Source organism: Arachis ipaensis, chromosome B02 (genome assembly GCF_000816755.2).
Source record: "Arachis ipaensis cultivar K30076 chromosome B02, Araip1.1, whole genome shotgun sequence".
Classification (NCBI taxonomy): Eukaryota; Viridiplantae; Streptophyta; class Magnoliopsida; order Fabales; family Fabaceae; genus Arachis; species Arachis ipaensis.
In genome coordinates this window covers 91,177,876-91,195,319 of record NC_029786.2, presented here as the reverse complement: position 1 = coordinate 91,195,319, position 17,444 = coordinate 91,177,876, and the positions used below count along the sequence as shown (strand labels likewise).

The following is a 17,444-nucleotide window of genomic DNA, read 5'->3' as shown; positions in this document are numbered from 1 at the left end:
TTTAAGTCCCTAACGTTTCAAAACTGACTCAATGTTGTCCTGTCATTAGGGATCCGTTAACATAATTGACAGCGGGACAAAATTGAGACGATTTTAAAACGTTAGGGACTTAAATAGGACGAAAACGTTGGGGACAAAAATGATACCTAGAAATAAATTTTAATTTTATCCTTCAATAATATCAATTTTTTACTATACATAGTATTCAATTATTTTTTAATCACATCTAAGTAAATTACACTTAATCATATTACTTTCATTTTAAATAAATTATTTTTTTTTATAATTTTACTCTTAAAGATTTTTAGTTATCATGAAATGTTTGTAGAATGACTAGTATATAAACTTGCAGAAAAAAAATAATATATATACAATAAAATATAAATTATACCTTTTGTTTCTAATGTATCAAAATTTTTTAAAATTATAAAAAGATAAATTTATTTAAAATGAAAGTAATGTGATTAAGTGTAATTTATTTAGATGTAATTAAAAAATAATTGAATACTATGTACATTAAAAAATTAATATTATTGAAAGATAAAATTAAGCTAAAATTTATTTTTATGTATCGTTTTTGTCCCTAATGTTTTCGTCCTATTTAAGTCCCTAACGTTTCAAAATCATCTCAATTTTGTCCCACCGTCAATTCTGTTAATGGATCCCTAACGGCAGGACAACATTAAGTCAATTTTGAAACGTTAGGGACTTAAATAGGACGATTGAAAAGTTAGGGACAACTTTGAGGCTTACCTCAAACGTTGGGACAAAAACGATACTTTACTCTATAATATAATATAAACATTGCTATGATTAATGTTTATAAAAGAGTTTACAGCAACTTTCTATTAAAGTTTAAGGCAAATATATACCTTAGCAAATGTTGATGTACTCTATCGAAATTTGATTTTCCCATGAAAAAAGAAACCAACAAATATATACCTACCTACTTTGACTATATTACATCATGCATAGTAGTGAGTTTGGATTTTTTTTTCTTGTATCTCCATATATGTAATACTTCATCAAAATATATACCTACTTTGACTATATGTACTCTATTAAAATATATACATGCTTTGACTATATGTACTCTATTAAAATCACAATTATTTCTGTAAAGGCTGTAATGTAAAATATTGATTACTTTGTTTGTCTCAGATGGATAATTTTATGGTTATTCATGTATTTCATTATGGAGAAAGTTTTAAGAGAAATTCAGAAGGGGTATTATGTTATCTTAATGAAAAAGTGCATAAAATATCCACCCACGGATTTAGACTATATTAACTTTTTTATCTAAAAACTTTATTTAAGGAGTTAGGGTATTGGTGCACGAAATTGTGATTTCTAAAACGGCGCCAAAAACTTGGTACGCACGAATGTAATCTCAACTCTTTGTCACAACTCCGCACAACTAACCAGCAAATGCACTGGGTCGTCCAAGTAATAAACCTTACGTGAGTAAGGGTCGATCCCACGGAGATTGTCGGCTTGAATCAAGCTATGGTCATCTTGTAAATCTTAGTCAGGCAGATTCAAATGGTTATGAGGTTTTGATAATTAAAATATAAATAAAATAGAAGATAAGATAGAAATACTTATGTAAATTCATTGGTGAGAATTTCAGATAAGCATATGGAGATGCTTTGCTCCTTCTGAATCTCTGCTTTCCTATTGTCTTCATTCAATCATTCGTACTCCTTTTCATGGCAAGCTGTATGTTGGGGGATCACCGTTGTCAATGGCTATCGTCCGTCCTCTCAGTGAAAATGGTCCAAATGCGCTATCACCGCACGGCTAATCATCTGTCGGTTCTCACTCATGTTGGAATAGGATCCATTGATCCTTTTGCGTCTGTCACTACGCCCAACACTCGCGAGTTTGAAGCTCGTCACAGTCACCCCATCCCAGATCCTACTCGAAATACCACAGACAAGGTTTAGACTTTCCGGATCTCAAGAATGCTGCCAATTGATTCTAGCTTATACCACGAAGACTCCGATCTTTCGGAATGGAGGCTAAGAGATACACGCTCAAGCTATTGCAGATAGAACGGAAGTGGTTGTCAGGCACGCATTCATAGGTGAGAATGATGATGAGTGTCACGTATCATCATATTCATCAGGTTGAAGTGCGAGTGAATATCTTGTAATAAGAATAAGCTTGAATTGAATAGAAAAACAATAGTACTTCGCATTAATTCATAAGGAACAGCAGAGCTCCACACCTTAATCTATGGGGTGTAGAAACTCCACCGTTGAAAATACATAAGTGAAAGGTCTAGGCATGACCGTGAGGCCAGCCTCCAAACGTGTACAATAGTCAAAATAGGAACATAAGATGGTCAAAAGACATAAAATAAATCTCTAAAAGTAGTTTTTATACTAAACTAGTAGCTAGGGTTAACAGAATTGAGTAAATGATGCAGAAATCCACTTCCGGGCCTACTTGGTGTGTGCTTGGGCTGAGCATTGAAGCTTTCCATGTGTAGAGGCTTCTCTTGGAGTTAAACGCCATGTTGCAGCCTGTTTGTAGCGTTTAACTCTGGTTTGTAACCTGTTTCTGGCGTTTAACTTCAGAATATGGTAGGAAGTTAGCGTTTGAACTCTAGTTTGCGTCATCAAAACTCGGGCAAAGTATAAACTATTATATATTTCTGTAAAGCCCTGGATGTCTACTTTCCAACGCAATTGAGAGTGCGCCAATTGGATTTTTGTAGCTCCAGAAAATCCATTTCTAGTGCAGGGAGGTCAGAATCCAACAGCATCTGCAGTCCTTTTTCAGCCTCTGAATCAGATTTTTACTCAGGTCCCTCAATTTCAGCCAGAAAATACCTGAAATCACAGAGAAACACACAAACTCATAGTAAAGTCCAGAAATGTTAATTTTGCTTGAAAAATAATAAAAATATAATAAACATTAACTAAAACATACTAAAAACTACCTAAAAACAATGCCAAAAAGCGTATAAATTATCCGCTCATCAGGTATACAACATATAAAGAGATGTATTGGTTTGACAACACTGCTAATGATATAGAAGTTGGACTACATGTTATTAAAGGTGATGCTGAGATAAACGAATTGAGGGATGCTTAGAGGAGAAATACGGACAATAATGAATTTTATCTTTACTTTAATCACCTGATAGATGTTCCCGAAGTTTTTGATGATGGTGTGGAGTGTGATACTATTGTACTGAGTAATTCATCATCATCTTCAGATGATGGATATGAGACCACAGAAGATGGGCCTTATAAGCCTCCTCCTCCTGGTTTTGAAGATACAGACATCAGTGATGAGAGTTTGGAAAAGAGAAAATATTTAGAAGAAGAAAAAGAGAGTTTCACCTTAAAAAAAGCTAGTCATGGCCCAAAAGTTCAAGATAAGGCTGGCCCAAATGTGGAGGTTGGCACTAGCCCAAATGTGGAGGTTGGGGCTGGTTCAAGTGGAAAGGATAGTATGACACAGCTAAAAAAAAGTCTGTCCAAAAAAGTCTGTCCAAAGCAGGCTATGGAATACATGATCGAAGACTACAACATCTAACTGAGTGGTAAAATGATAAGCAGGGCACTTGAGGCAGCTAGGGAGGAGGTAATTGGCGACGAAGATGCACAGTATAGTAAGATTATGGATTACCTGATGGAACTGCATAGGACAAACCCTGGTTCAACTGCAAGATTAGATGTGATACCTCAGCCAGTCTCTTCCTTTGTTTGATAGACTATATATAAGCTTGAATTCTTGCAAGAAGGGCTTTATAGAAGGATGTAGGCCTTTGATTGGATTAGACGGTTATTTTTTTTAAGGGCTATTACGGCGGTCAACTACTGTCTGTAGTGGGTCAAGATGGCAATAACCATTTTTTTGTTATTGCATATGCAGTTGTGCCAAATGAGTGTATGGACACTTGGAAAATGGTTCTTAACACAATTTTAACATGACTTAGGTGATAGCACGGAAAGAGGCTAGAACTTCATTTCAGACCAACAAAAGGTAGTAAAAAATAGCTGTTTCATTTCATACATTGTTATTTATTGATATGCATTGTTGGTACATATTGTGAGAATCTCATACCTTGTTATTTATTGATATGAATTGTTGGTCTGAATTGGTTTATTGGCATTTGTTATTTATTGATATGCATTGTTGGTATATATTGTGAGAATCTCATACCTTGTTATTTATTGATATGAATTGTTGGTTTGAATTGGTTTATTGGCATTTGTTATTTATTGATATGCATTATTGGTCTGAATTGGTTTATTGGCATGCATTGTTGGTTTACTGGTAGGGATTGGCATTAGTCTTAAAGGACATATTTCCAGGGGCTTTTCATAGGAACTGCGTACTACACATTTGGAAGAATTTCATTAAGCAATTTAAGGACCAACAGACCAAGCAACTTGTATGGGATTGTGCACGTTGCACCACACAAATTGAGTTCAAGGCAGCTATGGAAAAGCTGAAACAGATCAGTGTTCCAGCTTGGGAATATCTTGATAGGTTTGATCTAGCTGCTTGGTTGAAGGCATTTTTCAGTCCCGGACCCAAGGTTGACAATATCACCAATAATATGTGCGAAGTTTGGAATGCTAAAATAGTGGCATATAGAGGTAAGCCAATATTGACAATGTGCGAGGACTTAAGATGTTATCTAATGCGGAAGATGGCAGCACACAAAAAGAAGCTAGAGAAACATGTTGGCGCTTTAGCTCCAGTGCAGCAAAAAAGATTGGACGACTTCATTAAGCCAAAATGCCATAAATGGAAAGCTATCTGGGCTGGAGATAGTAAGAGAGTTCTTTTTGAAGTGCACTTTCGAAATCACAAGGTTAGGGTTAATCTTGAAGAAAGAACATGCACATGCAACCTGTGGCAGCTAAGTGGTAAACTTGTTTTGAATATTATTTTGGATTTGAAAAACTGTATATTTGTTACATAGGATTGATTGCATGTGATAAATTGAATTCATGTCTATAGGTATGCCTTGTAGACATGCAGTGGTAGCCATGTCTAAGATGGGTCTTAGGCCTGAAGATTTTGTGCATAAATGGCTGACAATGGAAGCAGTAAGAGCTACATACTCACATTAAATCAAACCGATTAATAGTGAAGAGTACTGGGTACAATCGGATGTTCCTAAGACTCTTTCTCCTCCAATCAAAAGAGCTGCTCATAGGCCAAAGATGAAGAGAAGAGCAGACCCGGTTGAGAAAGAGATGAATCCAGACAAATGTAGAAAAACCTTTCAAGTCACTTGCTCAAAGTGTGGTCAGCTAAGACACTACTACAAGACTTGTACCAATGCACTTCAAGACCCGAATTGGAAACCCATGACAAAGAAGGAAAGAAGGGCAAAGAAATGACCTTTGCAATTTGTAGAGTCAAGCCAAGCTAACACTGAGCAGGTAAAATTCAACAATTGATGATTCGCTTTAAAAATATATTTAATATGCTAACTGTCCTATAAATATATAGTTAAGGGATTAAGTGTCCTAATTGGTTGAGCCTTGTTGGGTTCCAATCTTGTGATTTGACGATTAAACAAGTTCAGCAAACAGGAGAGAACAACTCAACTGCCAATGCTGAAAAAACTACATTAGATGGTGCTGTGAGTTTATGCCAATTTAAGGTCTTCATTTGGCATAATACTAATTTATTTGTTACCCTAACAGTTACCACTTATGATAGGCTAAGGCAAAGAAGAACAAAAAGAAGCTTCTCAAAACATCCGCAAGAGGACAATCTGTGGACCATAGTCAAGGGGAGAAAATTAATGTCTCCCAGTCTGCACCCCAAGCAGATGAGGTAAAAAATGGTCTTAAATTAAATTTGCAATCTCTATTTAATTTAATTATGACATTTGCTATTATCTTTTCCGAGGATAGCCTACAACAAAATTCAACACCATATCTACACCATGCTTTAGAGAGTAGCAGCAAATTGTGAAACCCACTGCTCCAATAGCACAAGGCTCAAGTCGGATGAACCTACGGCCAACTCCATCTATTGGTTCAGGTCAATCTACTTCAACGAACCAAGGTGTATCAACAGGAGTATCAGTAGAGACTATGGCTGCAGCAAGACTTTTTAAGTTCATCCCCACTTTAGGGATTAGGCCTCCCAATAAGAATTGAGTAATTAATCTAGTTTTACAAGTTTTGGGCTAGGAATAATAGATAATTTGAACAATATCTTGTTAACATTGTGTCTATTTTGGTTATCAAATTACTTGCTAGGACAACTATGTTGATTAGGGACCTTGTGTTGCCCCTACTTTTGTTATTATATAATTAGATGCTAAGACATGCAACCAGTGATATAATTGGTTGAATACTCTTTTGGATAACTATATTATTAAGGGCTGTTATAATGCTTCCCTTATTTTATTATTATGGCATCATATGTTAAGTTTTAACTTTCAACAGATGGCTTCTTACTTTATTCAACAAATTCATAATGCCTTATTTTATTACAAAATCATGTATACTACTGCATTCTTTAAAATTGAATAAACAAACATATAAAAACAAAAGCAGGTTAATTATATTCATGCATGAAAAGTGATCAATAGCAACAAATGCCATAGCGTAAACAACTTAACAACCATGATCACCATGTTTCACAATACTCCAGAAGCAACATTTGATCTCTCTAAACTACACCACTAAACAGGTTTCCAACTACAATTCTAGCAACAAATGCCAACATAACACATCCAAGACTAGTGCACTTAATTTGACTGAAATTCAATCTAGTTTTCTTCAAATGAATTTTTAAGCCAACCAATCTTTCCTCTAGCTCCCTAACTTTGTTATCATCTGCAGAAGAATGACCTTCTTTATGATTCTGATTCAGCTTCAAACCTCCAAACAAAAGAGTCTTCGTAGCATCCTTATTGAATGATGCAACATAATCATAAAGCCAACAAAAGTACTTGCAATAAGGTGTTGGAGTCTACAAAATAATATTCTTTATCAAGAATCTAATGGAAAACAAAGTGAACATAATTTTAATTCTTGATAAACCTACCTTGAAGTATGAGCATCAATGGAAAACAAAATGAACAAAATTTTAATTGTTAATAAACCTACCTTAAAGTATGAGCATTGAAAGAATATTATGTATGGGTTCATATCAGTTCCGGACATGAACAAAATTGCATAAATTTCACAATTACACTCTGGAGCAACCCACTTCTTCTTCCTCCTTGATCCCACACTCCCAGTAACATTCAAACTCCAACCTGATTCGTTTTTAACTCTCCCACTTTGCTGATTTGATGTCGACCCATGTTCTTCACTCTCAACCATGCCGTCCTAGGGTTTACAATCAAACACAGTGACATATTTCCAGAGTAGATAGTGAAGAAGCGCAGCATTTGAACCTCCCATCCCACTTAAAATGACAACATTTTTGTTTGGGAGGTAGGACAGATCGACCCCTGTCTATTTTTCACTTTCCAGCTTGGCACTTAATTGACACCTGACAGCCAGCTCATCACCGTTAAGTGATACGTATACTTATTCCGTTTGTTTTTAATGCCGAAAGGCACAGAAGGGCCGCCCTGTCTCACGGAATACAAAGACAGGGGCTGAGACATACTTTTTTTTTTGACAAGGATCGCTTTGTCTTTCTGAAAAATGGACAGGGATCGGATTGGGTGTTTACTCCCATGAAAACTCTGCACGGTAACACAAGTTGAAGAGTTCAAATCCGTGATTCGCTTGCTCCAAGTTTGGGCTTTGCTTATTGCCTTTGGAATTGTGTACTCTCAAATAAGCACCATGTTTGTTCTACAAGGAAACACAATGGACTAGCACATTGGTCCAAATTTCAAGATTCCATCAACCTTCCTCTCCCTTTTCGACGATCTGAGCAGCATCATTTTGGCAGATGTGTATGACGGCATCATCGTCCCATTCGCAAGGAAGTTCACTGGACACAAACGCAGATTCCCAGAACTTCAACGGATAGGCATTGGCCTCATCATCTCCATTGTGTCCATGGTTGTGGCCGGAATCCTAGAGGTCGTTCGCCTCAACATGGTCTGGATAAACAACTACTATGATCTGGAGACCATCCCCTTGTCCATTTTCTGGCAAGTGCCGCAGTATTTCTTCATCGGAGCGGCGGGAGTCTTCGCAAACATTGGTCAGATCGAGTTCTTTTATGGTAAGGCACCTGATGCTATGAGAAGTCTCTGCTTGGCTCTGTCACTAATGACTAATGCCTTGGGAAATTACTTTAGTACCCTTCTTGTTACCATTGTGATAAAGGTCACCACAAGTCATGGAAGGCTTGGTTGGATACTGGACAATCTGAATAGGGGCCATCTTGATTACTTCTATTGGCTTTTGACCCTCCTCATCTTGCTCAACTTCCTTGTGTATCTTTGGATTGCCAAGAGGTACAAATACAAAATAGTGCCAACAAATGGTCGTTGAGATACTGGCATATCATATTCCACAACTTCGCTATCTTCTAACTGGTTGTGAATTTATAGGTTTTTCTTCAATGTTTTTTGGAGTAATATTTTTTTTCTCTTGGAGTTTAGTTTTACGTGGTTATTGCCATCTAGTTCTCATTTAAAATGGGAAATATTTGCTATATGTATATTTTACATGAGATATCAACTCATCTATAATTATTTAATAGATATAATGGAATATGAGTATATTTAATATAACTCATTTCAATCTTGATGACTTGGACCAAAAGAAAAACAATAATGCAGCGCGATTATTTTTGTGACTGAAATCTCATAAGAATGAAGGGCTAGATGAAAACTCCTTTCATGTCCCCGTTCCTGACAAATGAGTATGTTAATAGGGAGGAAAGTCTACGGACTACGGCACAAAAGCCATTAGCGGAGGTGTATTACCGTTTGTAAACAATGTGAACAATGAGTTCTAGAATTGATTCAATAAAGTAGAAAAATACTTCACCGCCAAATTACCTCCTAAATCTGAACATTAGGATAACCATCGGTACACCTAATGAATTGAACATCCAGCTATTATTAACCGTGCATGAGTAAATCGAATAAAAAAAAATAACCATCCAATTAAAAATAATCAATATAATCATCTGCATATCTATTGAATTAAACATCTGATATATCTATTGTTCATATTGTTTAGTATTCTCATTGTCTCCCTATACTTTTCCGGTGTATTATCACTCTTTTGTGGCAATCCGCCACGCTGGAAGTTTGTTATGTCAGCAACCGTACAAAACAGAGTTTATTTTACAAATCAAAAATATCCTATACTAGTTAAAATTAGTGATAAGTGTAAAATATATATTAGAATATAAAATATATATTAAAAATAAATTAAATAATATATAACATTAGGTAAGGTGTTTTTTACTTTTTATTTTAGTTGCCAACAATTTTTAACAAAAAAAAAAATTAATTAGGTGTCAAAGCATGGTATCTAATACTTTTGTTGTGTAAATAATTTTTGGAATGATAAGTATTTTCGTTAAAAGAGTTAGAAGGTGGATGGCTAAAGTGTAAAAGGTGAAAGTAGAATTTTTGGAGGGTAATTTTTGGATGGCTAAAGTGTAAATAATTTTTGGAATGATAATTATTTCTATGAGTTGGGAGTGTAATCTATTGTTCATGTTATTCACAATCTTTATTGTCTATCCAGTGGAATTGTTCTCTAAATGGTTTTATTTTTGGTTCGCTCAGAACTTTGAAAAACACTAACACTCATTAGCAAAAAATTTGTAATATTAAAAGACTAATGACAACAACCTTAAATATTAAAAGGCTTTAATAAAGGCACCTACTCAAATGAAGATGTTAAAAACATCTTTTTATGAAGAGTCTTGTATTAAAAGTGTACTTTGTTTGTTTGACTACACTTTAAAAAAAGATAACACTTTTATAGCATATCAAATCAAACCCTACAATTCATCATCTAATGGTAAAAAAGATGCATCTTTATATACATAAAGACAATTATAAAATCTTCATGATAGTATGCACATTAATAAAACTCTTTTATTTTTTCTCCCGGTATAATCTATTATATATCTACTTAATATACTAAAATTGAATTTTTCCCCAACTTATGGAAGTGAGGTGTCAATTCCTCATGAATCCATTTTTCTGCCAACATGAATGCACTATTTTCTCTTCTAAGTTTATTTTATAAAAATATCTTTATTATAATTATGCTACAAGTGTAATAACCTATGCCATGCACGTGATAAGATTAAAACTATAATTTTTAAGTTGTTTTATTAAAATTAATTTTAATTAATTATAATAATTTGATTAATAAAAAAGTAACATGTTACGCATTGTTCATTTTTTTTTTAATCTAATGTTAAGTTTATCAACTCTAAAATAGTTATTAATCGGTTTTAGTAATTAATTTTTTTCAATAAATCAGACATATATACCCAATGTGACCATAAATAACCTAGTAATACTTTTCACCAACAAATTTTTATTTGTTATTTTACCATGAAGTAAGAACATATCAAAATCAGTTTAAAATGAACAACAAATTATTAGAGAATTCTAATGCACAAAATTTTCTAATAAATAATAAATATTTTAGAACCACTAATATTATTTAATACAACATATGCTAATACTAAGAGTATTTTCTAAAAAGATATATTCGTAAAAATAGATATAATATGATTACAAATATAACATAAACAAATATGTTAAATAAAAAGTTAAACCAATATACTTACCAATGCCTTTATTAAATTTTGCAAATTGGAGAATAAGTATGTATTCGGTTGTTTTGTAACCACATAAATAATTGAATAATTGAGTTGTAAATTGATTTCACAGTGTGCACCTTATTTTTTATCATTTGTAAATAAAATCAAGAATGAAGTGAAATAAGTAGTAATATTAATAATATAGAATGAAAAAGATAAAATATTTTGTATATGTATAGATAATTGTTACAAAACAAAATCTTATTGTGAAATATTAAAATTTTACATACTCCAAATCATGAAGATGAACCACAATGTAATGGTCACTTTTTTCTATTTTTGATCATGATATAAACTCTTCTGTTTTAGTCAAGAGTCCAATAACATCTAATTGAAAAAAAAATTAAAAGTATCAAATTAAGGACAAATAAATGAATAACATAATAAATTACTTAAAAATTAAAGAAATTTTTAAAACTAACAATATATTAATAAAATGCTATACCTTTAAAAAAATCGCAATACAATTTTAAACAGTTGCATAATTTAAAACCTCTAATATTTATTTAATACACCATATGCTAATAATACTAAGAGTATTTTCTAAAAAGATATATTCGTAAAAATAGATATAATATTATTACAAATACAACATAAACAAATACGTTAAATAAAAGGTAAACCAATATGCTTACCAATGCCTTTGTTAAATTTTACAAATTGGAGAATAAGTATGATTCGATTGTTTGGTGATCAAGTAGATAATTGAATAATTGGGTTGTAAATTGATCTCATATTATGCACCTTATTTTTCCTTATTTCTAAATAAAAGCAAGAATTAAGAAAAATAAGTAGTAATATATAATGAAAAAGATAAAATATTTTGCATATGTATAGATAATTGTTACAAAACAAAATATCATTGTGAAATATTAAAATTTTACATACTCCAAATCATGAAGATCAACCACAATATATATAATGATCACTTCTTCCTATTTTTGATGATGATATAAGTTTTTCTTTTTCAGTCAAGAGTCCAATAACATCTAATTAAAAAAGAATTAAAAATATGAAATTAAGGACAAATAAATGAATAACATAATAAATTACTTATAAATTAAAGAAATTTTACCAATTTATTTTATATTAAACGATAAAACTAACAATATATTAATAAAAGGCATACTTTTAAAAAAGTCGCAATACAATTTTAAACAATTGCATAAAAAAACTATTAAAATTTATGTTATCGATAAAATGACGCTATTATATAATTTCTTGGCAAAAATTAAAAAAAATATTTGTGTAGATTAATACAAATTAACTATGTACTAAATAAGTTGGATTGTTCATATGTTTGTTTCAATATATCAGCATGAGTAAGAAAATTGAAATGATTGTCAGGAATTTTACGATCATCGACCGTATTTATTATACGCGACTCCTTCTTAAAAGTTATTCTTGTAACATTCCAGACCACCCGCTAGCACGATATTGTCCGCTTTGGCACACAAGGCCTCACAGTTTTGCCTTTGATGATATGGATGATAGCCGAAGCCCCCCACACTCACTCGTCAAAACGCGTCATGTTAGGGAGAGGTATCCACACCCTTATAAGGCATGCTTCGTTCCCCTCTCCAACCGATGTAGGACCTTACAATCTACCCCCCTAAGGGAGCCCAGCGCCCTCGCTGGCACATCGATCTGGGCTCCGGCTCTGATACCATCTGTAACCAGAGAGATGTTGATTTCTTAGAGCAAGACCTTTGAACGCAAAACGAACCTGTGACATTACTAGCATGCCTTATAATGGTGTGGAGAGGGGAACGAAGCATGCCTTAAAAGGGTGTGGATACCTCTCCCTAGCATGACGCATTTTGACGAGTGAGTGTGGGGGGCTTCGGCTATCATCCCTATCGTCAAAGGCAAAACCGTGAGGCCTTGTGTGCTAAAGCGGACAATATCGTGCTAGCGGGTGGTCTGGGCCGTTACATTATGGTATCAGAGCAGTTCGTTCCTATAGAGCCTGAGGACGAACTGATTATGCTTCTGTGTATTCTCTGTGTATGTGTCTATGTGCTATTAGGAAATCTAACTGATATATTTGGCACAAACGTCCATGAGTATGCATTTGGAACTTAAAGCACTAGACTTGCGATATTGAGACTGATCAACTTGATATCACTTGGTTGGTGTGTATATAGACCAGATGTCGACTCGCAGATGCGGACGTGGGCGAGGTAGAGGCAGACTAGGCAATGTTATGCCTGAAGCGACAGGGAATATTCCTAATCCTGTAGACTTCATGGCTGCTCTAGGGAATATGGCCGCGACGATGCAAGCGACAGCCGAAGCCCTGGGAAACCAAATAAATAATGGTAACAATGGCAACAATGGCGATAATGGTACTATGACGCTTTCCTCCTTCCTGAAGGTTCATCCTCCGACCTTCAGAGGATCCTCGAACCCTACTGATGCGGATAATTAGGTACAAGTCATTAAGCGAGCATTACAGGCTCAGCAAGTTCCTGAAGAATAGTGGGTTGAGTTTGGGACCTACCAGCTGCAAGGTGAAGCTCACCATTGGTGGCAGGGCGTGAGGCGCATTCTGCAGCCTGATGGGGTTGTGATCTCTTGGGAGTTGTTCCGAGAAGAATTCTATAAGAAATACTTTCCCAGTTCAGCCAGAAATGCTAAGGAACTTGAACTGCTTCAGCTAAAACAAGGTCAGATGACCATCACTGAGTACACTAGCAGGTTTGAGGAATTGTGCCGTTTCTCACGGATTTGTCAGGGAGCTCCTGAGGACTTTGCTGAGTGGAAATGCATTAAGTATAAAGGAGGCCTTCGGAGTGACATTCAGAGCTTTGTAGCACCTATGGAGATCCAGGTGTTTTCTGAACTTGTGAACAAGAGCCGGATAGCTGAAGAACGTGTGAGGAACGTAGCTGTGGCAAAAAATGATAACCGGGAGACCCACCGAAGAGATCACCATCAGAATTTAGCACCAAGGAGTCAAGAATTCAAGAGGACTGAGAACTACCGACCCAATAGGCAGCATAAAAACAAGCAAGGTATGTGTTACCGGTGCGGATCACCTAGGCATCTAGTTAAGGACTGTCCTAATCCACGTGGTGGAAACTCATGATGCAGATAGATCACAATCACCAGGTTAAGGTAAATGCAATGATTGGATTTGAGAAGCAATGAATTATTCTAGCATACCATCATTACTCATAGTCTAAGATAGAGAAGAAAGACCTAGGTTAAAACTTAGAACCAAACTAAATCGTTCCGAATAGGGTATTGTCGTCAAAGCCTGCAGAGTTTAGTGAAGTTTTTCGTTGGCGTTGGATGAATAATCAAGACTCTTAGAGATAAGTGAATCAGGGGAATGGAACAATAGTCTATTCACATAAGAGGGCCCAAGATGATGGTGGGTCACAAGAAGGAAAAGGTAAACTGAAACTGATACCTGAAATTTTATTTGCATATAGGAAGTGAGACATCACACTAATCCATACTATCAAATGTTTTTGGTCCGGTTTTCTTTCTTGAGATGCATCTAAATTCTTCTTCTTGTGCATTCTATTATTTTGATACAACTCTGATTGACCGTATATAAAACTCTTTCTATTTTCTCACGAACATTGTTCACACTATTCATTCGTCTTTCAAGCTTAATATTTCTTTGAAAATCAACTCGAGCCTATATTAGTATTGCATATGAATCCCAGCTGTAACCAGAGAGACGTTGATTTCTTAGAGCAAGACCTTTGAACGCAAAATGAACCTGTGACATTACTAGGAAATTTAGAGCCTTAATCTTCACCGATCGTATCGCACGTGACTAAATAGATGCAATGAGGTACACCATGGGAATGAATTACCAGGATCTGATGAAAGCATTTGAGCCATAGAAAGAAGATTGACCTTCATGCCAATGCTCGTATCACTTGAGCCTAAAGAACCGTTTAGGGAATGACTACGATGTATTATTGAAAAACTTAAGATGCATGCGGATGCAACGTCGTGAGGTTGTGATAGACGCCCTAAGCAAGAAGTTTCTAAAAGATTCTTGGACGTTAATTCCAAAGGAGAAAATGTTAGATGAGTTAAAGTTCTAAGTTGGAAGAATGAGAGTGTTGGAAGTGTTGGCCTAAATCCATTGCTAGGTTACAACATGGAATCGATGAGGTACGGGACGCGTAACGAGATAATAAGGAGTCGTCAAAGATGTCGAAGATTGGTAAACAAAAGGAAATTAAGAAGAGATTTATATGTCCAATGCCGGAATAGAGATCATGGAGTCAAGGACTTAGGGAGCGCAATAATGGTGATAAGGAGATACTAAGAGTATTGAGACATGTTGAATCAGGAAGATACCAAGAGAAAGTTATGTGTCGAGATTGGAAGTTGAGATGAGAAACTATTTTCCGGAACTTACGAGACAGGATTTTCAAACTTACCCTGAAACTGCTAAGACGTACCATGAATCAAAGAAGATATTTTTGGGTAGCCAAAAATAAAGAATAAAGCATAAATCGGAATGCTGCAACCATTGGAGGTCCTACACCGGGAGTAAAGAAGAGTAATTACCGATTTCGACATAGATCGTCGAGGACTAGGATAGAGGATGGAGCTTCACAGAGCACTAAATGCCCCTGTATTACTAGAGCATCGAATACCTTAGTTCCTAAATTTGATAGCCGAGATAACAAAGAAAAATTTACGCAAATCTGAGTTAGAATTCTTACTATGAAAGCCGACAAAGAGTTAGACAGATTTGAGAAGAAGACTTTTCAAGCTGGAAGGAAAAGGACACCTATCTCTAAAGATTACTTCAACGACTAGAATTGGATGAGCAATCAAGAACAAGAAAGTTAAGACCCGCTAAGTTAGCCTATTTCAACTTTTGGAGAGTATCAATGGTCAGAGGCGTGCCAAATAGATTTTTGCTGTAACTTTCGAACCTATTCGACGTATTCCATATTTCGTAACTTCTGAAACACGCTTCTAAAACAAATTCATGTCTTACAACCTAAGCCAGTTAAATGAAAGAAGATGGACATTTCGAGTAACAAGGCTAGCTTCAAGAAACTCTAACTATACCGAAGGACTACCCACATCTCTTTTCAGATAACTGAATCTGAATTTTGAAGGCAAAATTCCTAATTAGGTGGGTAGGATGTAAACTCCGCTAAAATCGGTAAATAATTAGTCAATAATTTAAATTTTAATTAGAAAAGTTAAAAATGCAAAACTAATATCAAAATAGGATAGAGCTTGTCGAAACGAGAATTTTGATACCAATTTCAAAAATTTGGCCCAAAATTGGACCGAAAAGACCGAACTGGTTGAACCGGGTCCAAATCGGACCGTGGGTCTAACCGGACCCATACTTAAAAAGGGGACAGAAGCTCTTCTTCCCCATTCTGCATCCAACACGCCAAACAGGTTAGGGGAGGAAGAGAGCTCCCTAACCCTCACTCAAACTTTAACTCTCAATAACTTTTGATCCGGAGCTCCGATTGACGAACCGTTTACGACTACACGTTCACCGCGACGAGCTCTACGAAACCCATGGAACAATTTGGTAGGTAACTCATTATTTCCTTCTCAACCAGCTTCCCCTAATTTCGGAAATTCATGAACGATTAAGTTAAAAATTGTTCAATTCTTGTGTTTTAGATTCAAGTTAGCTTCCGGGATTTATGGGTTCAAGCTATTGAGCATATGGGTATGGTAAGGATACCCTAACCCTAGCTTAATCTTGTATTTATTATGGGAAAACTGAAATTGGAATATGTATATATATTAGGTGTAGATTAAGTGGGTATATATGCATTGGAATTTAATTGAGAATATTTGGAGGCTTGTTAGTGATCAAAGCTTAGTTTGTGGCTGTTTTACTTGAGCTTGGAGGGGCTGTAATTTTGTGTTGAGAGGCTGCCTTGGGTGAATAAAGTGATCGACTAAGGTATGGTTTAAGTTTCGCACGTTTAATATTTACGGTGTTGTGAAAACTTAGGTTAGAGGAACCATAGGATAAGTTGAATTGTTTGTTGTATTTAATGATTAACCTTGTAATGTTGTTGGAATAGATTTGTTGGTAGATATATATTGGAATTATGAGGTGTGGAAGTTATTAATGGTGTGCTCTTATATTTATTTATGATGGATTAGGATTGGTGTTTGTTAATGAGGATGTAGAGTTGTGTTGTGGTGGTATTGCATATGCTGTAACTAATTATGTAATGATCAGAATTGCATGAGACCAAGTTTGGGCTAAACTTGGAAATATAAGGAATTAAACTGAAAAATTTGGGACCTTTTTGTTAAATATACAATTTATGGCAAATTTTTAAAGTTAGGTTGTTAAATCTGTCCAGCAGCAGAAAAGATCAAACAGGGCAGCAACTTGTTTGTCTTGCTGCGACTTCTACGAGTTGAGTTTTGGAGCGAAACAAATTTTGTTATAAAATTTGATTAATTTTATTTATTGCTCTAAAACTTCAGAATTTTAATAGTTGAGGATTGGGAGTTGTAAATTTTTAAATATTGGTGGTCAAAGTTGAAAAGAAACAGATTTCAGCAAGCTATGCATCAACTTTCAATGCTTGTAGCTCTTAGAATTGAATAGCAATTGGGTTGCAACTAGAACACACTTGTTTTTGGATGAGCTAGGAGTTCCCAAATCAAAATTTAACTTAATTGGAGTTTTGTAATAAAAGTTATTC

At 35.0% G+C, this 17,444-nt stretch overlaps 1 long non-coding RNA gene and 1 pseudogene across 1 annotated transcript; both read left to right on the top strand.

The window, feature by feature from the left end:
* LOC107627635 overlaps positions 1-8,453 on the top strand; it is a 13,565-nt pseudogene extending 5,112 nt beyond the window's left edge.
* Positions 16,158-17,163, top strand: LOC110268976. The gene is made up of 3 exons (XR_002357780.1): positions 16,158-16,300; positions 16,396-16,449; positions 16,526-17,163. It is a non-coding gene; the product is annotated as an uncharacterized LOC110268976 (long non-coding RNA).